Here is a 7,653-nt window from a genome sequence, read left to right as displayed (position 1 = left end):
ATCAAAATATAAGTCATACATAAGTCATTTTGGGAGTAATTGATATTTATTTATCAATTTTATTTCTGGAATTAATACTTCAATGTGACTCTTAATATTTTTCTTTTTCCCTCGCAGCCTTAATTAATATAAATAAAGAGGAAAGGTTTTCAACTTGAGACAAATTTAATGAGTTAATAAATTGTTATACTCCTATCTTTTTTAAGTCATACAGAGAGTTTTTTTTTTTTGAAAAAAGCTACACTGTATAGGTTTAAATGAAGTTAAAATTAATTAGATAGTTCTTTAATTTTCAGGTGGATGTGAAGAGTTTTAAATCTTCTCTTAGTTCTGGTAATTTTTTTCGTTTTTTTAACGAAGCAGGACAAATCCAAGCTGAAGCAAACTATCAGGAAATGTTTCAAGTTGGGTCATCTTCTGTTTCCAATAGGGAGAATGAAGACTTGCAGGTCATACAATATGTGTTTGAATGCTTAAGGTTGGATTTATACTTCCAAAATTTATATGTGTGCTTCTAATATGTATATATGAATGTATATTATTTTTTGTTTTGTTATTTAAATCATCCTAATTCTATTTTTTGATATGCATATCATTCTAACCCTTCAGTCCTGAAGACAAAGTTTTTATTTCCCCGCTGTCATATTTGACTCAAGAAGAATTCGCTACACTTAAACCGGAGACTTTTTTGGAATCATTGCTGAGTATTTATTATATTTTATATTCTATTTTAATATTAATGACCAAGGTTTTAGTCATATTAATATTTAGTTCCATTCATTATATTCTTAGGTAATAGATATTTTTGTAGAGATGTTAACCCATGTTGAGCGAAAGAAGAAAACTATGCCTTTGAAGTGGTATCTTCCTGTGATATTTTCGGTGATTTTCTATTCCCTTTCTTGTTATATGATGTATATCAATAGATTTTTATTCTAAAACCAGTTCATTAACAATAACTTTTAATGATTTGTCCATGGTATAATTATAGAATGCAGCACTCAGAGGTAGCATAGGTCACTTCTTGAACTTTGTCCATGGCCAAAAAATAAGAGAAAATTATATGTCTGACCTGGAATGCTGTAAAAAGGTATTTCTTTTCAACTCTTTATAAAAAGTTTCTTTATCAACATGATTACTTTCTTTTGAAAGAATTACAATGAACTTTTAAGGAAAAAAAATAATTATCAGCAAGTTTTAATGACAAGTGAGTAGTTATTATTTACTATTATGAAATTTGTCATTACAACCTACTCTATTGTCATTTAAATTTTTAATAATTGTATTCCTTACTTGGGACTTTATAGTATTTTCCTTTTTTTTCCTGCTATATATGTCAATTTGGTTTTTGTTATTACAAATAATAGGTGTTTATTCCTGTTTACATTGGAGCAAAGCCAAATGGTGGACATTTTTATTTATAAATTATTAATTTAAAGAATGAAGAGATTGAAATATGGGATTCGCTACTCAATACATTTGTGGCTGAGCCAGAACGCAATGAGATAACAAAAAAATTGGTGAGAGTTAGATAATTGCAATATTCAGAAGATTAATCGATTAATTGGTGAGAGTTTGATCATTGCTGAGTATATATAATATTTTATTTATATCTAGTTGCTTGCGATGGAAAAGCTGTTCGTGGAAGTAGCACTTACAAAATTTCGTATTCATTCACGAGTTGTGTGAATTGCTGTATATTTGACACATATATTGATATATACATTGATGATTGGAGAAATCACAAATAAAGACCCTCGAATTAGCAAAATCACTCTATGGTCACCTGAATATGCTAAATTACTATGAGGGACCCGGTCTCAAATTGTAATTATGAAATCATGGCCAAATTACCAAAATACCCCTCTTTAATTTTTTTTTTTAAAGAAAGCCACTGCCTCACCGGAATCCAGCCACCGGCGCCGGAGCTCCGGCGGCCGCTTCCGGCCATTGTCGGCGGCCGCTTTCGGCGGTCTTCCTTTGTTTTTTTTTTTGAAACTGTTTTTTTTTTTTAAATTGGGGGGAAGTGAGGTTGGGGGGATTTGATCCCCAACCTAATGCTTCCCAAAATAAAGAATGACCATTGAGCCAACAAATTTTTGTTAACATTATGATGCAAAAAAAAATATAAGTTAACTCATTTACTCTTGTTCCAGGTGATAACAATAATATTTGGAAATAACAAGTTCTGATTGTAAAATAACACGTCTGGAATAAAAATTTAACAATATGTTTTTTTTATAACAATAAATTTTGTTGCAGGCAATAACAACAATACATTTAAAAATAACAAGTTCTGATTATAAAATAACAAGTTTGGGATTAAAATTTAACAACACGTTTTTTTTTATAACAACACACTTTATTTCAAGTGATAACAATAATACATTTAAAAATAACAAGTTCTGATTATAAGATAATAAGTCTGGGATTAAAATTTAATAACATGTTTTTTTATAACAACACACTTTGTTTTAAATGATAACAACAATACATTTAGAAATAACAAGTTCTGATTATAAAATAACAAGTCTGGAATTAAAATTCAACAGCACCTTTTTTTTATAACAATTAATTATTTTATACTTTTGGAAAATAAATTATTTATAACTTATAAAAAGTACTTGTAATCTATTTAATTTGCTAAAAAAATAATTTTTATTTCCAATTTATAATCAGAACTTGAAGTATAATTTTTTATAGATTAAAAATACTTTTTTATTGTTCAAATTTATAAATAAAATTTACGGAAAATGGCAACACACTTTTTTAATTTTTTTTAAAAAATTTTAATCTATATATCTATACAACTTATTATAAATCAAACTACTTCTTATAAATTATAAATAGTACAATTTATTGTGGATTAAAAATACTTTTTGACTGCTTAAATTTATAAATGAAATTTATCTCTAATTTATAATTAAAAATACTATTTTATTCTTTAAATATAAAAACTATTTTTAATATTTAAAGAATGAAATAATATAAAATTTATACTATGATTAATAAATCAAAAATGCCTTATTATAAATACTTTATAATTTATAAGAAGTAGTTTGATTTATAATGAGTTGTATAGATATACAGATTAAAAAGTATTTTTTTAGAGAAATAAATATATTTAAAATATTTTTTATAAGTTATAAATAATTTATTTTTTAAAAGTATAAAATAATTAATTGTTATAAAAAACGTGTTGTTAAATTTTAATCCTAGACTTATTATCTTATAATCAGAACTTGTTATTTTTAAATGTATTGTTGTTATCATTTGAAACAAAGTGTATTGTTATAAAAAAAACGTGTTATTAAATTTTAATCCCAACTTGCTATTTTATAATCAGAACTTGTTATTTTTAAATGTATTGTTGTTATTACCTGCAATAAAATTTATTGTTATAAAAAAACATATTGTTCAATTTTTATTCTAGACGTGTTATTTTACAATCAGAACTTGTTATGTCCAAATGTATTGTTGTTATCACCTGGAACAAGAGTAAATGAGTTAACTTTTTTTTTTTTTTGCATCATAATGTTAACAAAAATTTGTTGGCTCAATGGTCATTCCTTATTTTGAAAAGCATTAGGTTGGGGGATCAAATCCCCCCAACCTCACTTCCCCCCAATTTAAAAAAAAATAGTTTCAAAAAAAAAACAAAGGAAGACCGCCGGAAGTGGCCGCCGGTGCCGGAGCTCCGGCGGCCGGACCCCAGCGTCCGGCCGCCGACAGTGGCCGGAAGCGGCCACCGGAGCTCCGGCGCCGGTGGCCGGATTCCGGTGAGGCAGTGGCTTTCTTTTTTAAAAAAAAAAATTAAAGAGGGGTATTTTGGTAATTTGGCTATGATTTCATAATTACAATTTGAGACCGGTCCCTCATAGTAATTTAGCATATTCAGGTGACCATAGAGTGATTTTGCTAATTCGAGGGTCTTTATTTGTGATTTCCCCTTGATGATTATTATCAACTTCATCTCCATTCCAGTTGCTCTTCACCTTCAGACCAGTTGGCCCTTCCTCTCCCAGCATTTCACTCGGCAAACTGTTCACAATATTCTCCAAAAACTTTTTCAACTTCACAGGCAACCATTTCACTTTCTTAAGCTCTTCTGTGATGTCATAGCTTATTACTGGACCCCATTCTCTAAAATAGTTCAGCCATGGCGGCTCCACTATTTCCGATCCCAAATATTCAGCAGAAACCACTTCATATCCTACCCCCATGTCCACTACCAAATCACTTTCCGCAGTATCGTTCCTAAGTCCAACACTATTAGTCCCTTGAGGATTGAGCCCTGCTATAGGGTAAAACACATGGCCATGAAGTGAAGAATATGCGACGGGTTTGTTTCCATTCTTGAATTCAAGATTGAAGGAATCAACCCAGGTACCGCCACTGTGTTGCGAGAAATATACCTTTCTGAGTTCTCTATCGAAATTGCTCACTCTTAGTGTCATGTGTTCCTAGTCCCCCACATGTTGGCCAATTTTCCCCAATGAAATAGTGATGAACTCTACTTTTGCTCTTGCTGGTCCATTGAATGGATAGTATACCCAACAGGCTATGTCTATGAATGTTCCACCAAACATGGGTTTTATGTGCAGATATGCTTGTGAGCTTTGTAAATCACCCCTTTTAACTCTTTCCTTGTTGGCTTTGTCTATTGGAAGATCTAGCCAATAGGAACCATCATTGTTATGATCTTGGGGAAGATTAGTGCCATTTGGTTGTATTGGGGTAGGTTGTGATTCTTCTCCTCTTTTATAGAGCAACCCTCCATTGGCAAAAAACCAGTTTACAGAGGAAGGGAGGTATTGTTCCTTAGGATGTGGGCACATTACTGGAGAGTAAGCTTGGACTATTGCTTGAATTTGTTGTAGATTAGGCATAAAGGTGAAGTTAAGGTTGATGTTTTTGAAACAGGATATAGCCAAAGCAGCAGTAATTCTGCCATTTTGAGCTAAAAATGTTCCTACAAGAAGTCCTGGAGCTTGAGTTCCCCTATTTCTTGGTCTTGTTTCATAGAGATTGAACCCATTGGAGTCATTGGATTTTCTTGGCCCCCAAATCCATCCTTATGTCTCAATCTCATCAGTGAAGTCTAACCGAACACATCGAACTTTATCCAAGGAAGGCTTGTCCGGTGTTGTGGTCACAACATGTCCTGCTCCTATATAGCCATTCGGAGGGCTTGGTTGCCAAAAATAGGCTGAGCCATTTTGATTGACTTTTAAGGATTTGGTGTTCCATATCAGACTGTAATAAAGTGGTTCCTTTAGAGCAGGGCTACTGGTTGAAGATCTTTGGCCACAAGAACCCACCCAAAAAAGGGCTTGTTGTTAGGTTGGCTATAACAACCCAACATACAGAATCCTTCTGGTAATCCTGTTGGTTCAAAGATTGTAGCCCCAAGATTATTCGGACCACCTTCATAGGATGTCCATACTTTGTTAAATGTTGAAACCTGCGCCACTTGTAGCTCACCCATATTGATGATCCCACTAGCAAAGCCATCACCTGTGTAAATGTAAAATGATAATAATATTTTGTCCTGAACCAGAGTACAATCTGTGATACATGGGATGTTATGCACGTTTAAGACATGAAATAACTGTGTTTCTGAAGTCTAAATTCTTTGCAAAGAGATGCTCCAAATATGGAATATGAAGCTTAAGTGTACTCAAAAAGTGTTCAAGACTTGTGTCAAACATGTTCATGACATGCCAAATTATTCATATTGCTCTGCATCTGTTATGTCCTGCATCTTTGCTTTTATTTTTTATTTCCCCCCCTGTGAATGTACCTTTGCTTTGGAACAAGAAAGGAGGGAAAAAAGTATACGAAGATAATAACTATTACCTGGTGGCCAAACTGGTGTTGGAGCAGGAAGCTTGAAGGTGGTATCAATGGTAAGACTTTGATCCTTCCTGGTAAGACAATTCCCCATCTCTGTTTTTGATCAAAACGAAAATTGAATCCAAAGGTAAGCTGAATATAATGGTCTTATACAATAACTACGGAATTTGCGAGGAGCATATTCATTTCATGACAGAAGAAGTTTGAGTGAAAACAAAAGGGTCGGCCTAATCGATGATGTGTCATGCAAGGAAGCCATTTGGTCTCTGTACGCATATAATTTTCTCTTTCTTGCCGTTCTTGTTAATGCTACCTTGTTAACCTCGAATCCTTTTTCAAGAAGCATGATTTTTAATTTGAATGCTTGCCTCTGATTTAGAACAAGTGCCAAAGGGATCATATTATAAATAAGTAAACAAAGATGCAAGATTTTTAATTTGGGGACATGTCTTTTTTGGGGTTTGTTAATGAGGATATATCTGACTATGTAAAAAAGACATACACATAAGTAATTGCTTGCCAATAAACTTGGATTTCCAAGTTGCCAGTCGTAATGAACTAATCCTCAAATGGCTCACTTTCTTGTGTTTTTCATTTTTATTCTTGAAAGACTCAAACATCTCATTTTAAGCCAACATCGTTAAATACACTCAAGGAATATTTTTTGTTGGTTAAGAAAATCAACTGCGAATTATTTCTTTTTGGTTCTTGTTTATCTGTTTGCTCTTAGGTTGGAAGCTCTAACTTGAATATCAATATAAGTTTTCTTTTGATGGAAAAAATTACTATATGAAGTTACAAGGGATTTGACTTTTGGGCTCATATCTTGCAATAGGATGCAGGGGAACACGTTCCGCGGTTTCGGCATTGAAGGGAAGCCAGCATAAGACATTAGGAAAAATTAGAGAGAAGAATTTGAAGGGTATGATATTTATTACACAAAATATTAAAAATCGTAACTACATAGATGGAACAAAAATCAAAGACTAAAGTAATACTCAGTACCCTAATATTATCTCCTGTTCTAATTATAAGACTTCGTTTGTAATCTATAAATGAAGTCTTATAATTAGGACCGGAGGTAGTATTATTTTTCTATCATATTTAACATCCTAATCTCATTTATTATATATCCAGTATTCTAATATTATTTTTATATGCATCCAACAAGCATTGATGTTATTTTCTGATTACATCCTTTGGCACTTTAATTTCATTTTCATTTATAGTTTAGGATCCTTAATGCATTAGAAATAAGATTGTGGTGTTAGAAACATCAGAAAAATAATATTGAGTTAAAGATCATTTTTACTCCAAAAGTTTTCACCAAAAAGCGGAGTACTAGGAATTTTTTTTTTGAAACAATGTTATCCTGAAAGTTGAAAAATTGTACCAATATCAAACCTGGCCCATCCGATACAAATATCATGCGACGTAATAAAAAAATTTAAAAGAAAAATGAAAATGAGAGAAGGACCGAAGACGAACACGTGATGTGCCTTCCATCTATCCCCGACCTTTCTTCCTCCTCCAATGCCAATCCTCAGAGCCCAACACGATATGATCTGTCACTTGTTTCCCTTGGATTTGAATGTCACTCCCAAACGATCCTAACCTTGTCCCCAACGGCCAACCATCTGACGACGAGGTGCATATAACTGGACAGGAGCCTCACTGAATCGTTTTCTTCTTGAATGCTTTGCAATTATTTATGGGTGAAGATAGCCGATGATGTTCTGGAACCATGAGATTGCGACGTCGGCAATTGGAAGGATTCTCCTGTGTTCATTGCAGAGA

The 7,653-nt window shown here is 32.6% G+C and overlaps 1 pseudogene; it reads right to left on the bottom strand.

Annotated features, from left to right (window-relative positions):
• Nucleotides 1-1,470: 1,470 nt before the first annotated feature.
• On the bottom strand, nucleotides 1,471-7,418 carry LOC114731390 (uncharacterized; annotated as a pseudogene).
• Nucleotides 7,419-7,653: the final 235 nt, after the last annotated feature.

This window comes from Neltuma alba, unplaced genomic scaffold (assembly GCF_004799145.2).
Source record: "Neltuma alba isolate B1F8T4 unplaced genomic scaffold, ASM479914v2 tig00012826_pilon, whole genome shotgun sequence".
Taxonomy (NCBI): domain Eukaryota; kingdom Viridiplantae; phylum Streptophyta; class Magnoliopsida; order Fabales; family Fabaceae; genus Neltuma; species Neltuma alba.
The sequence above is the reverse complement of the archived record's forward strand: the minus strand, read 5'-3'. Positions and strand labels throughout refer to the sequence as shown.